The sequence below is a fragment of the Columba livia genome, chromosome 2, assembly GCF_036013475.1.
Source record: "Columba livia isolate bColLiv1 breed racing homer chromosome 2, bColLiv1.pat.W.v2, whole genome shotgun sequence".
Lineage (NCBI taxonomy): Eukaryota > Metazoa > Chordata > Aves > Columbiformes > Columbidae > Columba > Columba livia.
The window spans coordinates 44,851,921-44,865,273 of record NC_088603.1 but is presented as its reverse complement, the minus strand read 5'-3'; the positions used below and the strand labels follow the sequence as shown (position 1 = coordinate 44,865,273).

At 43.8% G+C, this 13,353-nt stretch overlaps 2 long non-coding RNA genes across 2 annotated transcripts in view; one reads left to right on the top strand and one right to left on the bottom strand.

Annotated features, from left to right (window-relative positions):
- Positions 1 to 11,028, top strand: part of LOC110364334 (uncharacterized) — a 68,497-nt gene extending 57,469 nt beyond the window's left edge. Inside the window, exons 3-4 of the long non-coding RNA XR_010470134.1 lie at positions 610 to 727; positions 9,556 to 11,028. This is a non-coding gene — a long non-coding RNA (uncharacterized LOC110364334). The remainder of the gene's footprint in view (positions 1 to 609; positions 728 to 9,555) is intronic.
- LOC110364335 (uncharacterized) lies at positions 1,692 to 6,399 on the bottom strand. Its single transcript, XR_002423047.2, has 3 exons — positions 6,025 to 6,399; positions 5,403 to 5,673; positions 1,692 to 2,275 (listed from the first exon to the last, which is right to left on the bottom strand). It is a non-coding gene; the product is annotated as an uncharacterized LOC110364335 (long non-coding RNA).
- Positions 11,029 to 13,353: the final 2,325 nt, after the last annotated feature.

Sequence of the window (13,353 nt, the reverse complement as noted above, 5' to 3'; positions counted from 1 at the left end):
GGTTTTGTCTTTTAAACTGCTATCACACAAGCCAGTGCACAAGGAAAGACACCTATTATAATTTTGTAGACAAACGCTAACAAAAGCTGCCTGCACACATACACACAAGAGAAAAATTCTATGTTAACATTGCAGGAGGCTGTGATGATGACAGGAGTACTTTTATTGTCAGCTCTGCTGGGGAAGGAAAAAAAAACCCACCTTATTTGTGCAAATAACCTGAGTTTAGCTTCATTCCCGAGCATCTTGTTTGGACATGAGAGCATGTTTTGTCAATTATGTCTTTAGGCACAGATTCTCATCTTCAGATACTTGCGTTTGTTTGTGTTAAACAGATTAGTGCCATAATAACATGTGCACACACACATAGAGGTGGGAATATCATATAGTAAGAATCCCAAATACGTGGTGGTTTTGGTGTTGTTTTTTTTTCAAAACATGATTGAATTCTCTTGTGCTTAGTTTTTCTGATTCTATTCTGTTCATTAACAGAGAGCAAGTTTGAGAAATAACTAAGAGCAAAACTGGAGGCAGAGGATAATAAAATCCATTGCTGTTAATTAAGCTGAAATCCTCAATCATGCCTCCTTCCAATTTGTTATCTTCCAGACCCTCGATTACTTCATTCTTTCGGTGACTACTGCTAGACAGACGCATCCTGTTGTGATAAAGGAGACCAGCTGGATTTAGGACTGTGGCTTCGCGTTTGTGGTACGACTGACCATATGTGAGTCTCTGTCAAGTTTGCAGCTTTAATGGAAAATCTCTGAAGTATTTGCACTTCGATTCATGTTTTTTCGCTGGTTTGGTAACAAAAGAGGGGCTGGCTTTGTGCAGCTGGCTTGCACTAGCATAGGTTGCAGTGTGGTGTCTGCAAAGGAAAGGGAAGCTCTTGCATACTTACCCTTAAGAGCTGCTTTGGGCTGGTTTTCTGGTTTGGTTTGTTGGGGTTTTTTTCATGGTTTTTGTTTGTTTGTTTGTTTTGTTTTTAGGAAAAAATATCTGGGACCAGAAACTGTATTTCATTAGGGATATAATTTTGAATTCTTATGCTGATTGTGGTTTTTATCTGGCTTCAACAGAACTGAATAATTCTGTTAATTGTTATTGTCTTCCTGCCTGCTTTGAGAAATGTGTGTCTCCAGCCTCTCTATGTCTGGGAACAGAAGGGTAGCTACTTGTGAAAGCAGCACAACAAGCAGCAGATAGAATTTGAAGGAGTTTGGGGTCTTTATTTTCCTGAGAAGGAGCACTATCATCAGCCTCCTGGTCAGCTTTTTGGATATTTCTGATCTTGGTGTAATTTGATTTGAAAGTGTGTAAAGAACATCCATCCCATCCTTTTATCCATGTAAGGCTCAACTGTGTCCACCACATCTAACCCCCTTTGCTAAAAAATCAAAGCCTGTATATTTGTATAAGGTCACAGACCCACATTTCTCATTTAAGCCCTTTGATGCATATATGTTGTTCTCTTGCACATATGGTAATGGACAGCTGGTATCTCTGGCTGGAGGGAGAAATGGTACATTGTGCAAACCTTGCCCACTAAACTCTGCTGGTGTGTCTCTGTCCTGACGTACAATATCCTCGCTGACCTCTGAGGTCCTGTCCCGAATGCTGAATATCCTTCCCACTCACTGAAGAATGTAGCAGTATTCCCTTAGGAGAGGCACCATGCCACAACACTGAAGAAAATCTCAAATTCCTACAGCTTTATTAGACCTGTTAACCTGGCCATCATGTTACATCAGCTCTCCCTATACCCAGACTATGACTTGGCTGTTAAAGGTGTAGTGGACAGAAGCTGAGGATACCTGTGGCATTTGGCTGAGGGCAGAAGGAGGAACTACCATTAATATATTAGTCTTTAATTTTATCAAAGCAGAGAGATGGGGAGAAGGACTCCCTCTTCAGTTATAAAGACTGAGAAAGTAATTGCTGCCTGAAGAAGGGTTTGCATTTATTGGTCTTCCAGACTTGAGAGCAGTACATATAAGAACAAAGGACAGTGGTGCTCTCATGGATATGGAGGAAATACAAATAAGAAAATTCCCTTTATTTTCATTCCATGCAACTTTTACTTAGAATGTACAGTGAGTTTATTATGATTTTTAATGGGTTACTTTAACCTCCGTTCTGTCTGCTCCTCTGAGCTGAGTTTCAGCCAGAAAAGTCACATGCCATAGGAAAATCTCATCTTCTAAGATTTGCAGCCTGAAGGCAATTGGCGAGGCATCAAAACTTCCAACTCAGCCAAGTGTCTTGAAGTCCCCTGTTAAACAGGCACAGAGAGAAAGTGTAGGTTAAGACTCAATATCCAGCCCTGGGCTTACTTACTATTTGCCCTTTAGTCAAATACTTAACCACATTTGTATTTTATATTGCCAGTGGCTTGTGGCTGGATGGTATCTTCTCTCTGCACCTTATCAAACACTGAACATTTGAACAAACACCTTAATTTTAGCGATCAGTGTTAGCAAATAGCATCTTTTAAGAGAGAGGGGCAGAAAGGGAGCAACTGGGAATTCTTTCACCCTGGATTGTCAAAATGCAGGGGCAGAGCAAAGCGGGAAAAGCAGGGAGCAGCTCCCTCCCCCGTCAGTGAGAATGATGCTCAGTAGCGCTTGCCTCCAAAAGACAGGGGAGGCGAGATGCTTCTTACTGAATTGCGGCACCTCTGCGCTTTTCATCCAGGACTTCCATGGTGAAGGAGGAGCAGAGAGGAGGCGTCCCAAGAGTGATGCAGGCGTGTGAGCCTCTGCCCTCCTCACAGCTGCAAAAAAGCTCCACGCTGGTGGTGAGGGATGCATAAGCATGTGATGGCTTTGCTTGTGTTTGGGCAAATTCCTGTCCCTCTGCTGCACCCCAGTGCTGTGAGGTGGAGGGAGGAAGAGGCGAGGAGCTGGGCACCCAAATGCTGTTCCTGAAGCCTCCATAATTTCGGGTTAGATGCCAGAACCATCAGCCTGGGGGCTGTGCCTCTGTTGCACTGGGAGCAGGTGAAGAGGGGTGGAAAGGTTCAGATGGGTGATTTGTCACTCGGTTTTGCTGGTAATTCCTCTAAGCGATAAACAGGCAATCTAGTAATGGGCCATAGATTTCCCAGATGAAAGCCAGCTCATTATCACATAAATGTGAGTATTTTCCAATAAAAGGTTTCCAAAATGGAGGCATTGGTATCCAATTCTTTATGAAAATGGTATCTATATCGAAGTGAAGGTTGCATTATTTAAGCATACTGAAAGAAAATGGTACACTTAAGCATTTTTTGTATATCTGAGATCATTTTTCCTTTGAGGCAAACTTTTTTTTCTAGTGCTAAAAGATGTTTAAATTAAAAATGAACTAGTACAAAATAAAAATGTTTAGCCTCTGTCCAAAGAGCCCATACCACAGCAAGGCATTTAGCAAGAACCACGTCATTACCTGCTGCAACAGTGGGATGCTGGGGGACAAAAGCATGCTTCCATGTCTTCACACACCTTGCTGATGTGGTTGTAATGTTGGCAATCAGGTAGATAATACCACGCCTGCATTTTACTTTAAAGTGCTGTTTTACTTGCACTGTTCTCTGTTGTTGTAAATCAGTTTCCTAAAATGTATGGGGTGGGTTTTTTCCTCCTCTCAGACATGTATGGTTCAATAGTCCTGAATATTTGATCATATAAGCATTAGACCTTAATCTCCAAGCCTGTGAAGCAGGTTGTGTGAAGTACCACAGAGTGAGCTCTCTAATGAATTGTAGCAGCCCTGTCCTACTGCTACTTGGATAATGGGGGAAAGGCTCTGACTTGTCTCAATATGGCATTCAGCGAGCGAATCTCTGCGTTATTCCTTTAAATGAAAATGGGCAGTGACACCCTAGACTAGTGTGGTGCCTATCGGAAGTGTACATTTCATCTAAACATGTCTCATAGACTATTTATTTTCTCATAAAGAATAGGCTGGCCCAGTGTAAATGTCAGTGAGCTCAATGCATTTTGTGCAATGAAACACATAGACCTAAAACAACGGGAAGAGTCAGGCCTGGGTCCTAGGAACTGCTGAAGAGCACTGGCTTTCCCTTTTTGTTTTTAAGCACTGTGTGTTTGAGTCCCTCTGCCCCCTAGTTTGAGTCTGGCTTGGCCTCAGAAGGGCAGTAACTTTGCGCACACCCCTTTCCCTGAGAAGTCAAGAAATTATTCTTTATAAAATAGGTGATCTAGCAGGTTGTGGCGTGGGGGGGTGGTGGGGGTGGTTTGTTTTTTACCAAATATTTCCTTAGTCTGGATTTTATACATTTCCATACATAGTAAGGAAAATGTGAACGAGACTTCCCTCACGAATGGAGGCGTTGGTGGGAAGGAGTCTCCTGCGCATTAACAGGGCAGTGTACAAACCCTGTGGTGTTCAGTTCTATAATACTTAGCAAGAGACAGTAAAGCATCTAGAAGATTATTTTGAAGTACACATGTATTGCTTTGGTGAAAACATCAGTAAAAAGCAAAAAAATCCTTTTGAATTTCACTATGATTAAACTTTATCCCTCTATTGGGCCATCTAAAAGCAATCCTGAAATCTCCAATGTTAATGATCAACATTGCTTACAAAGTGATTTTTGCAGCAGAGAATCGGCTCACTGAAAAACCATCTCGCTGTGCATATGTAACACATGCCAGCCTTTATTAAGGAATCAGCTGATTATTATTCTGCTCCCGGCTTTTATTTTCTTCTTCTATTCCCTCCCTTGCAGGAAGACTGCATACAAATATAGCAATCGATTGAGAGGAGATGTTCTTCCTTTATGAGATTAATTACAAACACAGGGATGCTGTGTCTAGCCCAAGTGTATGATTGATCTTGTAGGAGGAAATGCGATAGGAAACTAATGCTTCCTTTTATCCAGTAAGCAAAGTTCAGAGATGTTTACATTCTGCTAGGTAAGCACAGCTGTCTAAAGACCTGAAGATGGATGGACTGTCCTGTCAGCACAAATTCATGCCGAGGTAACAGGCTACACCGTCTCTGCAGACCTCTCTCCGGCCAGGAGGCTGTAGGGCCAGAATTGCTAATTTAGCAAACAGCTTAATTGTTTCACATTTTAATTAGCGGGGAGATCCAGGCAGAGCCGATGCGCTCTAAGGGGCAGGAAGGGGAAGGTGTTGGTGGACCGTACTGGTGGGGCTGTGGTGTGAGGAGGAAAGCTCCTGGTGATGCCAAGCGTGGGGCGGCCGTCGGAGGGCAGCTTTGCAAAAATTAGAAATTACAAGGGTTTCTTTCTTTAAAACCTGGATGGTGCAAGGAGTAATCTGCATATTTGCTCTCCGCGGCTCACAGCGTGTAGTTGTGGAAGCATCTGCGAAAAGTGCAGAGCTTAGCTGCCCTTGTTTCTATTTGTATATAAATATAATCTTACAAACCTTGGATTTGGCTCGGGGCCCTTCTGGAAAGGTTCGTTTCGTTCTTGGGCGCAGGCTGGCACTTGTATTTAGGCTGAGAAACAGTGTCGAAGGTCACTGATCCAGCTTAGTGACTCAGCCTTCTTCCTCGCGGTATTTTAAATAATGGATGTGCTACTGCTGATATTTAACTCCTGCCGGAGCTGCTGAAATATGCGTGTGTTTAAAATACTGATGAAACATTGAATCTCTGCTTGGGCAGGGGAGGAGGTCTCCACCTGGGGTTGGTTTTCTGCAAAGCAAAAAGAAATCGAAGGGAGGAGGAGAAGGAGGGGGGAGCCCAAGCCATAATATCTTGTAACAGTGTAAAAATGCCCTTTACCTGGGGCAGTAAAGCAGTCAGCTCTAGCAGCGTGTTGACAGAGAATCCTGAAATCGATGCTGCAGTGTGCATTATATTTATACGAGCATATGTACCGCGCTGATGACGGGGGAGAGAAAGGGCTGTTCCCTGCGTTAAAATAATTACTGTAATAAATACAGGCGGGCGAGCGCCAGAGAAAGTAGGGATCCCTTTGTTCACATCTCGCCACGTAGAGCTGGGTAAGCAAGTCTTGCGGAGTTAAGCTCAGGATGTACTTACTCTTGTATTCTCTGGCTAGTGGTCTCGAGCAGGATACTCCGCTGATGCCAGAATTAACACGCGAGCCTGAATTTCTGCCGGTTTACAGCAACGTCACGGATTTCAGGGGTCTTTTCTTCTTCTTTCTGTCCACACAAATCCTGCCTGATAAACATGGATCCGTTTGCTGTTTAGCAGTCGGTTTGCTAGGCTTGACAAGGTTACTGCAATAATTGATGTTCCTCTTCTAATAATTAATGTTAATGAGTCCACTAAACAGTAAACAAGACAACAAAGAACTGTTAATGAGATAGTCTTTACTCATTTGTTTAATCTTTTAGTAAGATAATGGGTGATAAATATATCACTATTCAGCCATCTTCAAGTCCTTAACGCGTGGAGAGTGTTTTAAAAAGAGATTTGAGCTGATTTTTCACACTTACATTTAGTAAATTCATCTGACTGGGTAGGTGGGGCCCCTGAAAGAATTGGGAGACCTATATAATTAAGTGCCTTGACATTCTGCTTCTGAAGGACATTGGCGGATATCCAAATGCTGTGTTCTGCTCTCAAACCATTTAATTGAAACCATACAAAAGCGGCGGTGGGGGGCAAAAGAGAGGGAGATCTTGGCAAAAACCTTATGTGCAGATTTTGCTATTGGATTGACCAGACAGGGCAACAAAGCTGATAAAACAGGATTAGCAAAATTGCATTGTTGGATATTATATGCTGTGTGACATGTACTACAGCAAAGGAATTTGGCAGGATTAACCTGCAGAGGATAAAGATGTACCAGACAAGAGGGCTGAATTAATAGACTGCTGTGACCAAAGCAAGGAAATCTGTTTGCATGGGATATTAAGGGTGGTAATAACCTTGCGGGTTGGGGTTGCAGTTGATGTCCCAAGTCCTGCGCTGACCCTGCGCCCGAGTCCTCCTCACTGCCCAGAAACTCAGCATACAGAAACCAGCTTGTTGGTGCAGTTTGTTACGCTTTTCTGTTTCTAAACATATGTTTTTTAAAATGCAATTTCTTAGGCAGGATTATCTGCGTTACTGTTTTTTTGTGTGTGTGGTGGGTTTTTTCCTTCCTCAAACTGAGAAGTTTATTTTCCTATTTATAGGAGATGAGATTCTTCTTCTAATGCACTAGTGTCATCCTAACATAAATATTTGGTTTTGGTGGTTTTCCTCAGGGCTTCTAGACCCAGCCAGCCAGCTGGCATGGGGGAATGCAGTTCCCTGGCTGCTGGTTACTCATCTGTTGAGGACATTGTACACTTAGGTATGGTAACTTAGTGGAAATTGTAAGAAAGCTTTCAAACCGCATAGCGTTAAAGAACATTAAACCTATTGCAAATAGATGAGTGAATAAAGTCCTACTAAGTAAAAACGGGAGAAGATTAAAATTTCAGCTCAGCCTATGTTGGGCTATTTGAGCAAGGGCATAAAGAAGAAGAAAACCAACTTCCATCTCTGGTATGCTAAAGGGAGGGAAAGTCTTAGATTAAGTGGTCGTTTCTCGCTGGTACAACACATAATACTGTTTTTTATCTAAAAAGGCTTTTAAATTGGCTTCTTCCAGGGAGCAAGCAATGCTGACAGTGTTTGGTTTTTTTTTAAGAAGCCTGATATATACTTCAGCACAGACTGCGTGGAAGGTTTCCCAAGGATTTAAACAACCTTGAAAAGTGCTCATATCATTTGTTTTTCTTTTCTCACCCACAGTACAAGTGGCAGACTTTAGTGTTCCCAGGGAACAGAGACCGTACAAGAAGTATTTGGCGTTACTCTGTGTGTGACACAGTGCAGTTCGTCAAGTGTGCTCAGTGCCACCACACGCGGTAAAAGATCTGCTCAGGGGACACGATTCACCTTCATCCGGCATTATCGTGTCACCATTGATCAGCACCAGCCACAACACAAGTTCAGCTTTTCAGGTTCTTCCTTTCAGGGTTGAAGGCTGAATAATAGATATGCATAAAATATAAATACACTGGGTTTTTTCCAACGTGTTAAAATTCCAGAAACTGCTCTTTAAATAAAAGCCTTGTTAGTACAACATGACTGAGGTTTTACAAGTGTGCACACATGCACAGGTGTCAAGAAATTTAGCTCCATTTCCTGCAGCGACCAAATTGCGTAACCTGTTTCTCTGGCACATCTTCTGTTAGTGCCTATGTAAATCGCTCTTCTTCATGGACTAAATGTGACCAAGTCTCCCTTCTCTGCAGGGGAAAGACAATGCATGAAATTTCCTTTGGATTAAATTGGGCAGTGTGGATGGGTGGTGGGGAAACGTTCCCTTTGTTAGCAATGTCAGAAGTTTTGCCTCCACATCTAAGTCATTTCTGGAGCACTATTAAAAACCAGCACTTTCTCCCTGGAGGTTTGCTAGGCTTCACATCGCTTTCTTTCTGCCCACTTCGCTTAAGGAGTCACGGGCTGATTCACGGAAACTCTGCTTTCTTTTGCGTTTTGGTTGCTGAAGGAAGTCTGTAATACATAGGATTAAGCTTATTATTGGCTTATTTTTCACATGTGCCTAGATGAATTAGCCCAATAGGGAGTTGTTTATAACCCCTGAAGAGTGACCTGACTATTTCAAGCAAGTCATTGTACCACCCATGCAGCGTTTTGAAGGGAATCAGGGAGGAGTCTGTGTTCATTTCCACATTTTTGTGGTCTGCTTGAAAAGCTGCAGGACTGCCTGGGCCTGTGCCCTCCCCAGGGCCGTTCCCGTAGTGCTGCAGCCTTGCAACACTGATCTCTTGTGCAGCCCGAGGGACATGCTGTGTGCAAGCTATGATGGTCGGCATGCTTCACCAGCCTCAGCCCTACGCAGGAGATGGAGATTTCTTTTTCCCTTGAACAATACGAATACTCCCTGTGTGGTTTTAAAAGAAGATCGGCTTTCATGGTCAGCAGCGGGCTGCGTCCCTCAGCTTCTGCGAGCTCCTGAGGGATGGGCGTCTGGGATGGGAATGAGGGGCCTGCAGACTGGGACGTTCCTGGGTCCCAGCAGGACTTCTGTGGGTTGGGGCACCTTCCTGAACGCCACGACACTGGGCAACTTCTGGGGACAGACCACGTCTGTGCTGCTGTCTCACCCACCTCGGAGGAGCAGGCAGGGTGCAGGTGTGAGGGTTAATGGCAGCGTTGTGCTTGCGAAGCCACATGGTCCCTGGGGCACCGCTCTCCTTCTGACAACGTCCTGGGATCTGTGACAAAGCTGCCTGTTTCTCCTGTGTCTCTGAGGGCTTGGCTGAGTTTCTAGGTTGCTTCCCCCACCTGCAGGCCTTCATCCCTCCTGAGACAAGCGCAGAAAATGAATAGCAGGAGCGCAGCTGTATACGTTACCAGCATTGTGCTGCGGTGCCCGCCTCTACAAAGCATTTGATCTTCAGTGCAGCACCAATTTCCCACTTTTATTTCTTTTTTTTTTTTTGCAGTTGAAGACACACACCCTTCACAATTTCATATTTTAAAGAGGTAGGGGTATATAACTCATGGAATTGATGGACCTAACCCTGTCACTTTGCTTTCCAGCAGGCGATGGTGTGGAAGATGGACCCCAGAGGAGGGCAGAATGTGGAGGAACCCAGCGGTGGGGAGTCTGGCCAGGGGACCCCCTCAGGTGCTGTGCAGCAGCTGGTGTTGTGAATCAGGCCGTCACCAGTCGGAGAACGGCTACTTCACAACACCAGGGTCGCACCGCACCACAGTTCGACCACCGGCCGGAGAGGAGCCGAGGTTCCTGTGGGCGGGCAGGGGATCTGGAGCAGGGGATGTGGAACACCTCCCAGCCACCTCCGCCCAAGGTAAAGGCAATCAGGTGCCTCCCACTGAAGTCTGAAATAGAAGTTAGGCCCCTAAATATCCCTGTGGGCCTGGCCCCGAGACCCTGCCCTGCTGTGCAGCGCAGAGCAGTGCTTCAGCGGGCACAGGGCATCACTGGCAGCCACATGGTCGCTGCCTGTTTGCATGCTGTGTGAATGTTAAAGAACAGGTAACTTTTACTAAGCCGTTGGCAAATAGTGAAAAAAGGAAAAAGGCCTTTGCAAGCTCCATGTGTAATTCTCCCTGACAGCTGTACCTGTGGTACTTGCCTGTGACTAGTCCTGATCCGTTCCCTGTCTGGACATCTGATCATATATTCTCTGTGAGAGATGCTGTATATACCAGTAAAGCAGCCAAGAAGCCAGACTCCTTGGAAATGGCACTAAAACAGCACTAGGTGTGTTGCACTGAATGAAAAAGCACCAAAAATAAACTGTGAGGTTGCCCAGAAGTGGTACCAATAGCTGCTGTCCTTAAAACAGAGAAAATGTTTTGCTTTTGCATTGCCTCAGCAACCCCTCATAAATTACTAGGCACCGAGGGACAGCAAAGCAGACTCAAACCCACCCTGTCTGGGGTGGCCCTCTGGCACATGCCGTGCATTTTGGGTCTGAAATGTAGGCTCTTCCCTGCCTCCTCTTTTGTACCACAACGCCAGTGTGATGTTAGTTTGAGGGGAGCAGGTTACAGCGGAGCACTTTCCACCCAAAACCTGGGTTGTCTTCATGCAGGTCAGCACAAAGCTAACTCATCTGATTGAAGCCAGCAGTAAAAATGACTTAAATGCTATCTTGGATGTATGATTGCTGGCAGGGAGATAGGTGTAGGGAAGAGTCAGGATATACACAAGATCAGAAACAGCATGGGACAGTCCTGGAGTGCTGAAGAAAGTAGACAAAGGTGGCTACATTAGACACATCCTAATCTTTCTGTTCACGTAGGCTTCCTACAGAAGTAACCCTGAATTCCTTTCATAGGAAAAAGTCCACAACTAACACCATGAACAACGTAAGAGACGTATGGGAGGTTCACTTGTACTAACTAGCATTGGCTTTTTTCATTGATTAGAGGAAAAGCGAGACCGTGTTTCTGATTTGGGTACTATGACAAGGAAGAGTATGAATTTGTCAACCTGACATGCAAGAAGTCCATTTTATTAAACTTGTTCTCTTCTGAAACAAACCATGTGCTCTGTGTGGTACTCTCAGTTTTTACTATAACCTTGTTTTAAAGCTTGATACCTTTCACTCCAGATTTCGTTTCATGGGATAAAATACACAATTCTTTAGAAACAGGAGGCAACAATGAAATAGCCCAAATAACTCCTGCACACACACTGATTTACATGAGCAGCTATTCACATATAGAACTGAACACCATTTCATCTTCCGTTATGAGCAAGAAATCTGTTTGACCTATTCAGTTTCTGTCGGTAAATACGCATAACGTTTGAAATAGGTTAATGCTTAATATCTGCTGGCGGGTGACCTGATAGACTATCTCCATACTTCTCTGAGTGTGGTATTTGGAGACGGGTCATTTTCAGTTCCCTTTGCTGAAGAATTTCTCATGAATGTCACACTTCAGAGGTACCTCTGGGGCATTTATTGTACTCCATGTTTCTAACTTGAATCCATCACACTTTATGCTCTTCTAAAGTAATTTCCTAGCAAATTAATGCATGCCATAATGTAGCACTGCTGCTGAAAACCTAGCACTCCTGCTTGTCATTAAGGAGCCTGATTCTGTCATCTCGTGGGATGGATTGCAGGCTGAATGGTAGTTTACCCCCCAAAAAATACCACGTTAGGATTGTTGAAAGGCCTAATTTTATTATCTTAATAAGACACTATGCTCAGCAGTGAGGAAAAATAAAAGAGCGAAGTCTATCAAAGATGAAATGCTGGGCTGTAGTCTCTTGTGAGGTTTTGCGGTTTTTTTTTAAGGGGTTGTTATTCCGAAAGTACTTTTGTATTTAGGCAAATAATATTTCATTTCACCCTTGAACCCTTTAAAATCTAAATCAGATGGGTTTATTTTGTCAGCATATCCACTTAATACTACAACTGTTTTTCAGTTATTTTGAATGGCTGTGTTTGCTTCCTTCCCAGGCTCACCAGCAGTGCACATAGCACTTCAGAGAGTAGCATTCTTGTGAATTTTGTTCTCTTTCCCCTGCATGCAAAAGCCAAGCTGACAGGCACAGTAGGGCTCAGCATCTCTCACTTTCTTTGTTCACACGCATGCTGCTTTGTTATCGTGGGGGGTTCCTCATGAAAAGTGCCACTAATGGATTCCCTTTTCACCTCTGTAATTTGGCTTCCTCTTTCGCAAACAACTAATATGAGTTTAAAATTATATTTCAGGAGCGTTGCAAAGCAAACAGTAGGTGGGACTGAATTTTTGTCCCCACAAACCTGAGTCGGGTTTTATTTCAAGTTTCATAAAAGCATCTCAATAGGAGGGAGAAAATACAGAAACAGTCTTCAGGCATCTTAACATAATGAGCAAGAGGTGACACTAAGGAGGAGGAAAAGGGGTTTGTTCGCAGGTACCATTTTAAAAACCAAAGTAGTATTTTGATAGGAAGACTGGTCAGATTAAATAATGTGTGAAACTCCCATCTGTCTATTCTGTGCTTGGTACTTTGAAATTCTTCCTGTGGAGCTTGTGTTTATCCAGAACATGGTGAAAAGATGGCTGGTGGCAAAGCAGGAAAACAGAAAAAAAAATTATATATATATATACATAAAAGGCAAAATGAACAAACAAAATGGAACTGGGAGGGAAGGGGATGGCATCCCTGCAGCGGGTATTGAGGCCATGAGGCCTCACCACAGCCATCCACCCGCACCACCACCACCAGCAGGCAAGGCAATGCCAAAGCTGTGGGCTGGAGAGCAAATGCCGCTCGGCTGATGGCAGCGGGTGAATGTTATCTCGCTGTGGGCAAAGCAGTTCTGAAATGTAGGTCTTGGGCAGCAGAGACATCGTGCTTCTTCAGCACTTCATTTCCATAGGCCTGTGTGTGTGTAATCACCTGTAAGGTGATTGCTCTGCAGTGCAACGTGCCTGGTGATGCCCGGCTTGGTCACCCTGGGATAAATGATTGACAGTGATTTTTACAGTGCACAACTGCAAGTGTGTATATACATATATTAGATGTGTATTTATAAAAAAGCCAGAGTCCTCCCAGTATATAATCAGGCCTCAAGCATGCATATTAAAGGAGACAAAACATTCCCATTGTGCAATGAAGTAGCACCACAAAGAGCATAAAAATCACAAAGTAAGGCTAAATAACCACTTCACTCAAAGGTTGATGTAAACAATGGAAGAGAGTAAGCAGTCTCTGAATATCAAATAAACTACTCAGAGAAGTTTTATAACCCATCCTCTTAAGGGTGACTCTCCCTGCTTAAAAGCCAAAGCAATGGAGACTTGCTGTGTCAAACTCCTTGTATTTATATGGGAAATTCCGAAAATTGTGGCACTTCTTTGACAAAC